General features: G+C 31.0%; 1 long non-coding RNA gene across 1 annotated transcript; it reads right to left on the bottom strand.

Annotated features, from left to right (window-relative positions):
- Positions 1-3,335: 3,335 nt before the first annotated feature.
- On the bottom strand, positions 3,336-5,447 carry LOC127844188 (uncharacterized). Its single transcript, XR_008032599.1, has 3 exons — positions 5,392-5,447; positions 4,636-4,733; positions 3,336-4,217 (listed from the first exon to the last, which is right to left on the bottom strand). It is a non-coding gene; the product is annotated as an uncharacterized LOC127844188 (long non-coding RNA).
- Between the last annotated feature and the right edge of the window lie 11,279 nt (positions 5,448-16,726).

Below are 16,726 nucleotides of genomic sequence, written 5' to 3'. Positions count from 1 at the left end.
ATGAATGTCTGTTGTCCATCCTTCTTCTTTTAACTCCCCTTTGGTGTTTTTTTCTGCTCATAGATCGAGAAACTTGGTCAGGATGATTGTTTTGAGGAATTGAAGGTCAAGTTCAAAGACGGGTCATCAGGGGTCAAAAACTAGGTTACTATGCCATTGACAAATATTGGCTACCTGTACTTAGGTGAGCGATATAGGGCCATTATGGCCCTTTTGCTTTAATTCTACCCTTAACACAATCAGAAATAAGTTTACCAATCTTGCAAAAAAATATTCTTATTTCTTGTCAATTTCGTATCAATTTTTTATTAATTGTAGTTCTATATGTAATTAGAACACCATTTAAATTTCATTAATATACCTTACGTAAAAATGTGTTAAATATGATGTCAAAAGTGAATTTCCCAGCAGGATTCTCAGGGTTTGTAATTCTTAACTAATAAATCATTTTTAGCCTTATATAGAAGCAAACAAAATTGGTCCTGTCAATTTCATGAGTCAGTCAGGGATCTCCAAACAATAGAAATTTTAAATGGGCCTTTTCACAGATTTTGACATGTATTGAAGCTTGTCATTAAATGCTTTATATTGATAAATTTAAACATTGGACCTAAAATCTCCAGTAAAAAACAACAAGAATGCAATGAAACAAAGGAAAAAACGTAAGCCCCAACTGGACTCGAACCACTGACCCCTGGAGTCCTGGAGTAAAAAGTCTCCCGCCTAGACCACTCGACCATCCATGCTCATGCTATGAGCGGATGTATTTTTTAATGAAATAAGCAATCCTCTTAGTTTCCCAAACTATAACGACAACAACAGAACTTTCCAAATTATTCAATCGTTTCGCGTTGAAACGCTTTATAATTTCAAGGTTTTCGAATCGTAAAAAGATGCATATAATGAATATTTTAGAGCATGGTAAATGTTCAGTATTACTATTTCCTCACAAATATCATTGCTAAAACGAAATTTTGCGAGTATGAAACTTTTTTTTTTCAATTTACCAAAACGTGAAAAGGCCCCTTTAAAGTCAGCCTTATAAAAGATAAATTGCTCTGCTACACAGCAGATGTCATAAGAAATAAAAAAATGTACCTCATGACTGTTAGTTTGTTGTTATTTGTTTATACTTTGGTTATGTTTATTTGTTATTTATACTTAAAGTATTATAGAACTTCAAAAACCAAACACACTGAATTAGTTAAAGCTTAAAGTTATTGCTTCAATCTTGTTTTAATATTACTTACATTTAATGACAATCACCTTTTGACCAAATTGAAGAGAAAAACCAATGGAATTTTTCTAAAATGAAGCAAAACCAAGTATAAGATTTTTCATTCATTCTGCAATTTTCTGAAATGTGATGTTTCTATGAGCCTTTAAACTAATTGTTCATATAGTAAGTTAAGCGCACCGACTTGAAACAGGTGTTGTAAATTATGAATTATTCACTATATACATTTGTATATAATGTATCCTTATATAATTTCACTTAATAGAATGCCTTTCAGGTAAATGGAAATATATGAAGTATTACCTATATGTGTTTGGTTTAGCTTTTCAAACCCATTTAAGTTGATTTATTTAAGGTAATATTTAAAAAAATTCAAATGAATTATAGACAAAAATGTTTGATCATTGTAGGTATATGACATACTTCAACCTTTGGGTGTCATTCAGGCATGTTGTAAACAATGGATCAGATATTAATTAATTAATTAATTGATTCTATTGCCAGTGGAAAGAAATTCAGAATTGTTGGGGACAACATTAACTTTCATTTAGGTTTAAGCACTGTCCCAACAAGAGCTGTCAGAGGACAGCGCGCTCGACTATTCGAGTGCTTGACAGTATAACGTAAGCCAACATGGGGGTAATATTCAAATTATTCAATAAGGTCAAGGTAATAGTTCAGGTATATTTTCCACAATCTATTGAACATTTGTAAAGACATAAAACAAACTAATAAGATTTTATTTAACGTTTGATTGCAATAGCTTGGGTGGGAAGTTTGGACGGTCTTTCAAAAATACAGTAAATAAATATATTTATATTTTTTAACCATGTTTCAAAGAAAAAAATATTCTTTTTTTGGGTTGGGTGGGGGTTGAGAGGGGGGTATAATGTGGGGTGTCGTCATTTATTAGATGATCTTTCAAAAATAAAAAAAGTGTGGGGGGGCAGGGGTTCTGGGTTGGGGCATGGGGTTTTGTTTGAGTGGAATCCATTGTGGTATTCTGGTAAGTGTTGTTTTATCAAAGTATTAATAAAATCTGATCATGAATAAAGATGTAATGGCAATTTAACTAAAATTTACTCTTGACCTTCAAAGTCAAGGTCATTCAAAGGTCAAGGTCAAATTGAACTTTGTAGGTACAGTACCCTCATGATAGTAAGAAAATATTTGAAGTTTGAAAGCTTTGTTACTAAGATAAAAAAAAGGTCCATAATTCTTACAAAATGCTTGATACAATTGTCTGCTCTTGTTTATAGATTGGGGTCATGTTGTTAAAGAAGTTTGCAAAATATGAAAGCAATATGTTAAGGGACATTGAAAATATTTGAGGTGGTACGCAAACTTTAACATAGATTTAAGAATAATATGCATATTCTAAGTGAAAAAAGTGCCATTATTCTTACAAAATGCTTGATAGAGTTGTCTGCTCTTGTTTATAGGTTTGGGTCATGTTGGTAAAGAAGTATGCAAAATATGAAAGCAATATGTCAAGGGACATTGAAAATATTTGGGGTGGTACGCAAACTTTAACATAGATTTATCAATAATATGCATATTCTAAGTGGAAAAAGGGCCATAATTATTACAAAATGCTTGATAGAGTTGTCTGCTCTTGTTTAAAGGTTGGGGTCATGTTGGTAAAGAAGTATGCAAAATATGAAAGCAATATGTCAAGGGACATTGAAAATATTTGGGGTGGTACGCAAACTTTAACATAGATTTATCAATAATATGCATATTCTAAGTGGAAAAAGGGCCATAATTATTACAAAATGCTTATAAGAGTTGTCTGCTCTTGTTTATAGGTTGGGGTCATGTTGGTAAAGAAGTATGCAAAATATGAAAGCAATATGTCCAGGGACATTGAAAATATTTGGGGTGGTACGCAAACTTTAACATTTGCACACTAACGGGAACGCCGACGCCGGGGTGAGTAGGATAGCTCCACTATATATATTTCATATATAATAGTCGAGCTAAAAATCCGGTAAAGAAGATTAACATGGAAGATCTGCACACATGGATTTCTCAGAACCAAATTAAGTGATATTATGAAATTGGACGTTAAAAAATAGGGTTACATTATAATGCTTAATAGTTCTGAACTCTTTATTCAAATTACATAGAATGTTCTAATTTTAAAAACATTGTTATAGACAATGACTTTTTTATTACTAAACTGTTTCCCAAAGGCCAAACAAAATCTTGTTTCTGGTCACCAGATTGACCCTCTTTTTTGTATCCCCACCCAATCTTTTTTTATTGACACTTTCTTTAAATATGTCAAAAGTCAATTATTTATAAGTAAGTTCTTTTTAAGGTAGATTTGATCATTTTTCAAGCAAAATAAGCATAGCAGCACAATTAAGAAAAGAACAGAAAAGAACTTAATTAGGTAACTTATACTACATGATATATCGTTACAAACAAATGTTAATTTATAAACATAAATCACGCAACTCCCGTTCCATTCTCACACATTTTCACCCATACGCACTATCCTCAGAAACACACAAACATACACACAGACTCACACTAACATATGCATTAATTCAACATAGAATATACATTTCCATCAAACATAAATGTAAATTAATAAATCCAATCAAATATATTTAAAATATTTAAAATATTCGAGGATAGACTTTCCTAAAAAGATGTGAAAATTCAATTAATCAAGGAATCTTGTAATAATAATATGTATGCTTTTAGTTAGGTGACAGTTTACTAAAATCATATTCTATCCCCAGTTCATTATTACACAAATCACAACAAATTGAACACTGTTAGACTTCCTTAGTTTCAAAACCAAAATACTGGTTAACTAAAGTTCTTCGGCAGATAGTTGAGTTTCCACAATAGTCCTTCATTTCTCTGGTGGTCATATGTGCAGATGCAATGACTGATTTGTTAAAGAAGAGAATGGCCAGGGCATCAACATGGCTTCTTCCTGCTCTGCCGATCTCTTGTTTGTAAGCTGCAAATATAATTTGTATATATATATATATATATATATATATATATATATATATATATATATATATATATATATATATATATGAAGATGTTCAAGATATTCGTTGGTTTACAATTGTACATTTTGCTAAAAATATTAGGAAAATTGTTTCTAGTTTTAGGAAAACTTTGTTAATAGGTAATAAACAGCTCCAGAAAAAAAAAGGATTATTTGTGTCATGTTTGAGCTGAGAGCACAGATTTGATCAGAACTTAGAGCACAAAATAAAATTGTATAAGCTCAGGTCAGTTTGTTTGCATCAGCAGATCAAAACTTCATTATCTATTATCTTGTTTGTGCTCAATGCTCAATTCTGTGCTCATTGCTCATATAGTTTTGTTGACTTTTATATCTAATATTGGAGCTTAATTATGCTTACATTATGACCAATTTTGTTTAATTCTGTGTTCGCAATCAGAGACGTAGATAACAACGTTTCTGTTGCAATGCATCTGTAACTGACTGGCTGTTGATAACCTGAAAAAAGAAGAAAGCAGTGTAGTGTCAGGGCTAGTTTAAATAATTAGACCTTGGTTACACAGGATTATCATCCCACCAAGGAAAATAACAAGCATCTGGATTTAAGCTCGCTTGGTAGGCATGTTAGAATAATGGTCATCACAGGTTTTAGTCCTGCATGTGTCATAATCTCTTTCTCTTGTGTACTATGACTATGTAAATTGCTTAGCTCTCTCAGCCATCATAGCAAAAATTGCAAGTATAATAGGACAATTTAAATAGTTCTATTAGAATGAGCAGTGGCTTGTAAAATGTATTATATAGTTGTTTGTTATAAATGAGCATTGATAAAACAATCAAATTAAATGGATGTACAAATACATTATTGATTTTTAAACAGAATAAATTGTATTATGTAAGCCAAAAATGTTCATAGCTTTGGTAAAAATAAGGATTTTGACGGTACTATTAATCCAAATAATTAATGTTATCCGAAATTACATTTTCCATTTATTTATCCGAAAACTATTCAACTAATGAAGAATGAAAAATCTCATACAAAATCAATCGTTCCGTGAAAATGAGTCATACCATTGAAACACTTAATAATAATACTGATCAAGAGATTAATAATTTGCACAACGAACCACCGTTTAAAATTTGCTAGTAAACTTACTATTGCCATCGCCTCCGCTGTCTGTATCTGCTGACTCTTTGTATACAAAGGGGCAGGTAATCCAGACTAAACGTTAAATTGACATAACAAACAATTTGATTGGCTGAGCTAAGTCGGGATCTCGAGATAGCGAAAATGCTCTACTCTTTTGTTTAATGCACTCTGCCTTTTTTTTTTACTGCACCGCTCTTTTTTTAATTGTACGCCGCTTTTATTTAGTTTTGCACTCCTCCTTTTTCTATCTCGTGGCCACGACATAGCTAACTCGTGGCCACGAGATAGAAAAAGAGGAGAGCAATTTAAAACAAGAGAAGCACCGCTCTTTTTTTAATTGTACGCCGCTTTAATTTAGTTTTGCACTCCTCTTTTTCTAGAAAAAAAGAGGAGAGTAATTTAAAAAAAGAGAAGTGAATGTCACCTCTATGCCACCGTAGGTGTCTGCCAGTTCTGGTCTCCCTGGCAGTATGTACCTAACTGAGGTACGTGGGCACCGGCGACCTTCAGCTCACCGTTGGTGATAGTACTGGCCTGTCACAGGCAACGGTTAGGCGTGTTTGTGCGCAGCCACAGGTCAGCGACATTCTGGAAGCGAAAGTGTCGGCATTCGTGAAATTCCCAGCTGGTGCAGACCGTGCAAAACAGGAACTTGGTGCCATCGCTGGTACGTGAGTGCATATGAGGTGTATGCTTTTGCAACTGTTCTAATGTATTATAGAGAACTGTCAAATTCATAATTATCCGCGTGTGTGGTCTTCGTGAAAATAATCTCCAAACTTAATGTACGGTGAACATGCACCAATTCTATAGATAAACAGTGTTGTTTGAATGTAAAAGTAATGACATACTTTTTTAAATATCGCTAACTATCATTATATGTATTTCTTATAAGTGATACTTATTTTAAATCGTTTACAAGGCAAAAACTTGACATAAATTTTATTTTCATTACTATAACAAATGTTTTTATAGATGTCGCAATTATTATATAACTATATTTGCCTTAACCTATTCAAATTGCCGTGAGGCAGTTAGTAGCGCTTCGGTTCTCTTTAATCAATTTTGCATTCTAGTCGGTGGGTCGAAATCACAAAAGTTCACGTTTTTTTGTATTGTAAATATAAAGTATACCGAGTATTGTATTATTGATTCTAGCTCTTTAATGTAATGGTAATTCATTATGAATTTCAATTGTTATTGGTTACTTATGAATGCCACACAATTCAATTTTAAAACAATGCACTATGATTTTATACACCCTGTCCGTCTGTCTGTCTGTCTGTCTGTCTATGTTATCATTGAGTTGCCATATAAACTAAATGCTATATGGTATGCATTTATTGACAGAAAGTGCATGGTTTTAATGCGCTGAATGCTTTTCATAATAAAAAACACTCGACAGCTGTAAACATATTGTATTATCACGTGACCTTATTTATTGCATTTTCAATAATGATGATATTAAATTTGATAATCAATTTAAGACACATAAGCATATTACATAGTTTTCTAGCTGACTTTAAGTAACACTTTCATTCCATATTACAGATATACAGTCACAAATCAAATTACATTTAAACCAAAATCCATTTAAACAAAATCCATTTATTTATTGATTCATATGATTAACTTTCAGGTTCACCAAGCACTTTGGGATATATTGATTGCACTCACGTGTACATAAAGTAGCCAAATGATCACGTGGAAGACTACATAGGGCGAAAGGGTATTCTCACAGTCAATGTTCAGGTATGGCTTAACAATTATTTCCGTGCAATGCTGAAATTCAATGTAAATGTTTTTCAATGAAACACGTTTATTGTTAACAAAACTAATTTATTAAACAACTACATTAAAATTGTTTGCCGGTTGCTATTCGTGAACTAAAAAATCATGTCATCATGTATTATATCAACTGACATAGCACAAAACAATCAAAATGTATTATTTAGTTTATTTATATGATATGTTGAAACCATGTTATGCACGTTTTATGTTCACAGGCTGTGTGTGACGCACACTACAAAATTACAAGATCCAATGCCTACTGGCCAGGGCGGACGCATGATGCCAGGCTTTGAAGAAACTGCGAACTTAAAAATCTGTTTGAAAATGGTAGGTTTTCTGACATTCCACAAACACTCGTGAACACAATTTGTATTAACAATGTATGTAAAGAATGTATGTGCATCAATGTATTTAAGATAATATTCAGCCATTGCTCACGGATAGACAAGCGGATATTATTTTTACTGTTACTCTATGATGATCAATAAATACATTTAAATATTCAAATCAAATTAAGTGGAATATAATAAATGAACTTTGTATTTAAATTTCTAACAATTTAATTTAAATTTAAATTAAAAGGTCAACACGCTGGGATATTGATCTGCGACAGTGGGTATGGCTGCTCAATACATCTTATGTCTACATAGCTGCGACCAGTCAATGCAGAACATAAACGGTTTAATGGTTCACTATGCAGAACACGTGTTAGTATAACACAATTTGTTTGGAATCTTGAAGAACCGGTTTGGAATATTGAGGAAAACGAAAACCAATCCACAAAAGGCGGTGAAAATGATATGTTCGTGTTTTGTTCTACACAACAAAGCGATCATTTACAATAAACTGCATGATATTCCAGAAGAAAATCATATATGCCAATTAACAACATTCAAGGCTATGATGATGATGATAACATGGATGAAAGGACAATGAGGGAATATATTATCAGGGTAATTCCGAGCAATTTTTTTAACAGTATTTGAATTTGAAAAAAAACCGTGTACACTTGAATATCAGTAAAAGTGATAGTGTATTTGATAAATGTCACTGTTTTTTTTTTAAATCTTGTCCATTATACTCATAAGTTTTCAAAATAAATAAAATGCAATATGTAGAAATTCAAATTCATAAACAGTATTGTTGAAATTACAGTTAAATCAAGTTTTGATGTCTTATTTCAAAGTCACATAGCAACTGAACAATTATATTGTAATTTTATTCAGTTCATTGAATGTAGCATTCATTATTATCAATGTTTTATATACTGTATACAAATAAAAACAAGACAAGTCCAATGACACAGCGCTCGACTTTTATTCCGCTTTGATCCGCTTTGATAGTACAATATACGTTAGCTGTCAATAACCTAATGCAGAGACCAATGCAATCCTTAACCTACATTTCTTCTAGCACACAAAAATTAACCAGAAATTTATAAGTACACAAGCGGACATAATAATTATTAAATGTTTCCAGTATTTTAAGTGGTTCTTACAAATGCATCCTTGCTGAACCAAATGTGTGTTCTATAATTACACGTGTTCATGAATACCATGAACAAATATGGTCATTTATGGCACACATTGACCCTGAACACAAACGGGACGTTTCAATTGAATATCTGTTGTAGAAACAGTGATATGGATATGTGAAATGTTGACCTTAACCAGAGCAATGCAGATGCCGACGTGCGGGTAAATAGTATAGCTTGGACTATTGAAGATTCTGAATCTGTATCTCTTTTGAAATTTGTTCTCGTTTTATTTTTATTTTTTTTGGCAAATGTTTAACAATCCACAAATTATGCTTTAATCATTTATGTAAATTTCGTTTTAAAAAACATAACTTTTGAATGGCTATATTAATATGCAATATAACCATAAAAAGTTTTAGTATGACTTCAAATCTTTTATCAGTGTTCATTATTATTGTAGGTGTTTTGATAATAATGTGTTCACTTGAAAATCAAGGCTGTTACTGTACATATTCAGCATCGTTAATGTTTACAAGCTGTTTACAAGCTGTTTAACACTTTGCTTTTGTAGTACAATGTTTTGACTTGCAAATATTGTGAATAGTATTCTTCATTCTAATGTTCAAACTCAGTAATTTGGTTCTCAAATTGGATTTTTTTCGATTTCTACCGTTAATGAATGTATTTCAAGAGTTAATTTTATTATGTCTTTCTCCATGTTTGATGATGTCATGTGTATCACCCTATGTTAATGTAACCTTCTATCTGTCTTCTTTGTGAACGCTGAATTAAGGATAAAAAGTGTGATTTTGATAATGGACTTGTTCTCATTATATGCAATTCAAATGTTAAAATCAATACATAGCGCATACTCTTTTCATTAGTACTTAATTTTGACATATTTGACGCTAATTATATTTCAATAAATGCACGATTTTTCTTACATCCTAAATATTACATATTATACAGTGCTTGGTTATCAGATGGTATTGTAAGTCCAGTTTTAAGAACTGTTATTCCGTCAATGCATGTTTAATACTTTTAAAGTGTCATCTTAATACCTCTAATTATAGACAAACTATGCCCTTGAACAAAATTCATAGCTTCCAATTAGAGCTACCTAATATAAAGTTTAAAGTTGATCACCATTTTTAGTTTTCAAGAATTGAACTATAAATTTAAACATATCCAAATTTTACATTCTTTTCGCTTCGTGCCTCTACTGTCATTACGTGTGGATTCTGAAATAACCAAGAAAAAATACATTGTCAGAAATCAAAAATATTTAAATCCAGTGATGTTTTCAATGTAATAAAATGGACGACATGTGTTGTTATACTCTACGTAAGTTATTGTTTAGTAACCCCAGCGTTAATTTTTAAACACAATATTCACTGATAATTTAATGCATGTTTTTTTGTTTTTCTGTATATAAGGGTAAATCTCTATAATATTGTATACTAAAATTGTTTTATGTGATGTATAAATATGGTTTATATATGATAATATATTTGTGTACCAATATGTTCTTCGCTGTGGCAGACTCTGTTTGTTGTAATGTGTATGAAGAGGTTGCAAAAGACAACGTACATTTTTTCTAAAAGAAAACGGAGTAAAACCCTAATGCACATACACGTATGCTCATTACCAATATAGTTACAATTATACCTAGATTTTGTGTATCTATAACAAAAGTTAATTTACAGTTGATTAAATATGGAAAACATAGTGACTTGAAAATATCTATTAATTGAAGGCTAAATAATTTTAGAAAAAATATCTTTAATTTTATAATAAAAGACAAAAAGAATCTTCTGAAACATATCTAAGAGTTCATACAGATTCAGCCCTTGTTGCCTTTAATGGCTTTGACACGTTGGAGGAGACCATTTAAAAAATTACGGGACATTAATTAATTTTATTTAAATCGTATATGGTCACCGTCTGAATCCACTCCCCCTGATAATCTTTTCATCACAGGGTTGCCTTCCATCGTTGAGGCAAGCACCTCCTCTGCCGATGACAGCAGGACTGCAGCACCACCGCCCGTGGTTGGGTGCCGCATTTCTCCGACCTTTTTAATATCTTCATTGAAAGAATAACAAATCATGATGTGTGATGACCAAGAAATACAATGTTTGTATTTGCACTCATTCCTTGTATTATTTTTAAGTAAAATTAAAGGATGAAACTAGACAATTATTTACAATGCATAACATCACTTGACTACGTTTCAGGAAAATATTATAATACAAGTACAATGGTCTATGAAACATACATTAACCAATGAAAACGCTCATAAAGCTTTAGTACAAATGTAAACGACAATAATATTGATAGTGATTATATCACATAGAAAACAGGTTCAACATATAGACTGTAGTAATAATGAAACAAACACCACCAAGTGCAAGTGATTGAAGGGACCGTCAACCGCGATTGACGAAAACAGAAAAGTTCTAAAATACCGTGTGTGTTTTTTAATTATTAGTTTATATTGATTAAAATATGACGACTGGTATGTTACATTACTTGAAAAAGTTAATATTTTCAGTATATTCGGTAATACAATTTCGCGATGTGAAATCGAAAGTACATATGGATGGCAATATGTGACATAACGATATACACACTATAAATAACGCAAGTAGATTGATCATTTGATATATACAATATATACAATTCACTACGCATGCACAATTTGCATTTCTGGGTTTACTACGTGATGATGATCTACTTGCGTTATTTATAGTTAACTGGTAGTTACCTGGTACCTGTACCCTGTAAAATTCATTACCGAATATACTGATAATATGAAAACTTAACAACTTTTTTCAAGTAGTGTAATATACCAGTCGTGATATTTAAAAAAAAACTTTAATTCTAAAAACTACGGTATTTTAGAACTTTTATTTTTTCGTCAATCGCGGTTGACGGTCCCTTTAATACTTGTACAACAAATTTTATAATATTTATTTTATTATATTTTCAAATGAATTAATACATGTTTTTGCAGAAGAAAATTATCGAAATAATCTGACATTAATTGACAAGTAGAAACCATGCGCATTTAATGAGCATCGAAAACAGTATCATATGTATACCAGTGCCTATTTATGAGCAGTAGGCTTAATATTGCCGACTCGTGGTAGAAATAATGCATTTTGTAATACAGTTTCTTCATAATGAATTGGATTTTTGTAAAATGTCAGGTTTAAGAATAGTGAATGGTAGACTAGGTTCAGATAGAAATATAGGAAAACACACATTTGTAAGTTCCAAAGGTTGAACTTGTTCTCTGTAAAAGTAACATATTTCCATTGATTCATAAGTTTGAAGTTTAGATCCTAACATTTTATAAGATCACTGTGTAGTAAAATGTAGTATTGCGTGTAAAACTGAGTTAGAGACATATCCTAACAGTAATAGCCGTAACGATCAATGACGCCAAAACAAACATATATTTACAAATGGGATAATGAAAAGAAAATGGATTATAAATATGCATGAAATTGTGAAAATGTATTAAATACTTGTGATACTATTAGTGTCTGTATTGATCAAACCCAAAATATTGATTCATTAGATAGTTATTTAACCCAATTTTGTGATGTACTTGAAAACATAAGTTCACCATTATTTTGAAAAAGCTAGTTGTCAATACATATTATGTTGATAAAAATAGTGTAAATGTTATAACATGAATCTCAATTTGTACAGACAGTATTCCGCATAGGAAAATAGAAAAGCATGGTAGTACCTACCAGTCTTTATAAAAGTACAATTAGAAAAAAAGAAATATGCTTATGATAAAAATCAAACAATTAAAGAAGAGAATGCAAGACTTACAAGTGCAAAACTTTGCTGGAAAATGTTTAAGAATAATACATGTAAAGACAATAAGTTAGATATAAGAAGTAGGGAGTTTTTAAACTATTTTAAATCAATTAATGATCCTAAATCTAGATTTTATCAAGCTGATGAAGATGTCTTGTTTTATCAGGACCGTACTTAAATAGAGAATAAAATATATTGTTTAGTGAATGAAATGTGGCAATTACTGATCAAGAAATTATAAGTGCTTCACTTCTTTATATATTGTAAGCAAATACATAATGGTAAATCAGGTGGACCTGATTATCTGCTAAATGAGTTTTTTAAATTTGGAATTAGTAGTAAAAGTTTCTTAAAGGGACTGGTAACCACGACGACGAAGAAAAGAAAAGTTGTAAAATACCGTATATTTTTACAATTATTAGTTTATATTGATTAAAATATTACGACTGGTATATTACATTACTTCAAAAAAGTTGTTAAGTTTTCATTTTTCAGTACATTCGGTAATATATTTTAATGGGTATGTCTACCGGGTAACTACCAGTTAATTATAAATAACGCCAGTAGATTGATCATCGTCGTCACGTGGTAAACCCAGGAATGCAAATTGTGCATGCATAGTGAATTGTATATATTATTTATATAAAATGATCAATCTACTTGCGTTATTTATAGTGTGTATATCGTTATGTCACCTATTTTCGCGATGAACTTTCGATTTCACATCGCGAAATTTTATTACCAAATATACTGAAAATATGAACTTTTATCAAGTAATGTAATATACCAGTCGTGAAATTTTAATCAATATAAACTAATTTTTTTTTTTAAATACGGTATTTTAGAACTTTTCTTTTTTGGTCAATCGTGGTTGATAGTCCCTTTAAAGTGGTTTGAACTTTGTTTAATTAATTCTTTGAATATGGACATTTTCCTGAAGTGTGGTGTGAGGTTGTTATTGTTCCGTTACATAAAAAGGGTGACAAACAGGATGAGAATAATTACAAAGGGATAACAAAATTAAGTACTTTTGGAAAATTATTCACGAAGGTCATTAACAATATGCTTAATAATTGGGCTGAAAACTAGCGAATCTATATAGAGGCACAGGCAGAATTCAGGCAAAATATGGCAACTATTGATAACATTTTGTATTACATGATGTAATTAATTACTTATTAAGTGAACACAAAAGATTGTATGTCGTATTTGTTGATACCAAAAAAGTGTTCGATTATTTGGTGAAGGATATCATCTAGTATAAACTGTTGAAGCTAGGCGTTAGAGCAAAAATATTTGATATTATAAAATCTATGTATGCAAATGTGAAATCAAGAATAAAATTAGGTAACACAATAAGTAATGAAGATTTTTCCTGTGTTTTTAGGAGTAAGACAATGAGAATCAGGACAATCATTATCACCATTTATATTTTCTATTAATTAGTTATTTTTGTTGCTATATGCAGATGAGATTGTATCTATGGCAGAAACTGAGGAAGAATTTATTAAAGGTTTGCCTTTGATAGAGGAATATTGTGATAGGTGGAAATTATGTGTTAGCACAAATAAAACAAAGTTTATGGTTTTTTAAAAAGGGAGACAACTTAGGTGGGATTTAAAATTGCACAAAGACCAAGCATTAGAATTTGTTAAATCATTTACATATTTAGGAATTGTATTTACTACAAAAGGATCTTTTGCAAATACCTTTGAAACACTGTCATGTCAAGCCTCAAAGGCTGTTTTTAAGCTTAATTCATATTTAATTAATCATCCAACAATTTCAATACATACCAAATTGTTGTTTGATTTGTTTGATCAGCATGTTTTACCAATTTTAAATTATGGGGTAGAAATATGGGGCTTAACTGAGTCAATGGCAATTGAAAGAGTTCACTTAATTTTTAGCAAAAACTTCTAGTCGTGAAAATTTAAACACATAATAATTTTGTATTCGGGGAACATGGAAGAACGTCCTTGATAACTAAAAGAGCCATTAATGTAAAACGGTATTGGTTGAAAATTATTCAGTTAGAAGATAATAAGTATGAAAAGTGTATTTATAATCAAATGTGTGAGAATTTAATAAATAAAGCAAATTATTCTTGGGCAAAATCGGTTTGTAATCTTTTACAGGCCTTAGGTTTTCAATATGCATGGCTAAACCAAGGTGTAGGTGATGAAAAGTGTTTTTATCCTTGGTAAATTCTTTATTAAATGATACAGAACTTAATGATTCTTCATAAGCAATAAGTTACAGGCAGTTTTGTAAATTTGACTTGCAACCTTACTTAAAAATGTAAGTATAAATAAGTTTAGATCTGATCTTTGTAGATTAAGGGTTTCATCCCAAAGATAAGAAATCGAATCAGGAAGATGGCATAAACCTGAAGATATACCTTTTCAAAATAGAAAATGTCAACATGCAAATGTCCTTGAGGGTGAATATCATTTTCTATTAGAATGTTCCTTATATGATGATATAAGAAATTGTATACGAATAAATATTATTGGAAAATACCAAACATTATACATTTTATTGAATTAATGCAATCATATAATACAAGTACAAACTTAGCTATGTATGTACATAAAACATTTAATCAAAGAAACTTGTATACATATTATTTTGATTAATTGTATATAATTCATTACTCAAACTTGACTTCTCGCTCTCTTGTTGAGTCGTCTTTGTTGTTTTTGAAGTTATCGTTATAGCATTACTTGTTAAATAGATTCTAAATGCTGTAATCCAACAAAAAAATCCTAGACCTTTTCATGTATTGATACTATTTGAACAACTTATGTATTTCAATACTGATCAAATGTCATGCCTTTAAAAATATGTTACTATGTTTTGATCATGTATGCTCATGGAATGTATGTCTTTTGTATATATTGAATAAACAATATAATGTTAAATAAACCATAGAATGTGAAGTTTGAATGATCTTTTCAGTAATGTATAGAATTATGTTTCCATTCAAATTGTAAGTGAAACAGACACTTGCTTATACAAATTGATTTTTTGTTTCATCAAAACTGGATGTTGTCTTTGATTTCATAAACCTAAACATATTAAAACCGTGTCCATGCGTACATGAACATAGTTTATAAATGAAATTAGAATGATTAAACATGTCATTACTATTTATGAAGAAGTCCTGAACAATTGCTTATTATACTAAAGGAGTAGAATAACAATTACAACAATACATTTAGAACATGAAATTAACAATTTTGTCTGAGAAAATCACCAAAATAATGCCCATCCTATGTGTAATGTCTGAATTCAAAATCACACATTCGTCTGACTCTGCAAAATAATATCCATAGATCCAATAAGTCCTCTAAATAAACAACAAAACAAGAAATGAATTTAAAACAAGATGTGTTTGTGAAACACTATGTCCCCCATATATTTGACCTTTGACCTTGAAGGATGACCTTGGCCTTGACCTTTCACCACTCAAAATGTGCAGCTCCATGAGATACACATGCATGCCAAATATCAAATTGCTATCTTCAATATTGCAAAAGTTATGATCAATGTTTGACGCAGACAAACCAACAAACCAACAAACAACCAACAAACAGACAGGGCAAAAACCATACTATACTGCGGGACATAAAAAACAGCTTGTATTTTGGTATCTATGCCTACGACCAGATGACACCTTTATAACGTATAACAACATTCAAATTAGAACAATTCACATTTTGATATATATATAAACCACAATGTGAACTAACGTTCATATAGTTTAAACAGAAGAATACTACATTCTTGCAGATAATCATTTCCATGAGAAAACTTGACAATATTGTATATCCAATAAAATATAATGAAAATTAACGTGTATACTGGTCAGTAACGCAAAAGCCGAATGACTTTTTCACAAGCATATGTACCGCCAATACAATACAATGAGCGACCCCTAATTTACCTCTGCGCTAAAACTATGATAATTATTGTTCCATACATCCTTTACGTCTCATAAATAAACAACAAGTGAATGAATTAAATTGAAAATACATCTTGTATTTTGGTATTTATTCCTAAGGTCGCAGTGGGGTAGTGGATATGGTGTCCGCCTAGCAATCGGGAGGTCATGGGTTCGATCCTCACTGTGGGAGCGTTCTTTAGATTTCCCCCCATAAACACTGGTAAGTACTGGTTCTAGTCCCAGGTAACGGACTCGATAGCATTTCAAATAAGCATAAGGCTTTTCTA

The sequence above is a fragment of the Dreissena polymorpha genome, chromosome 1, assembly GCF_020536995.1.
Source record: "Dreissena polymorpha isolate Duluth1 chromosome 1, UMN_Dpol_1.0, whole genome shotgun sequence".
In the NCBI taxonomy this organism is placed as follows: Eukaryota; Metazoa; Mollusca; class Bivalvia; order Myida; family Dreissenidae; genus Dreissena; species Dreissena polymorpha.
Note: the sequence above shows the minus strand (reverse complement) of the source record. Positions and strands in the feature narration are given on the sequence as shown.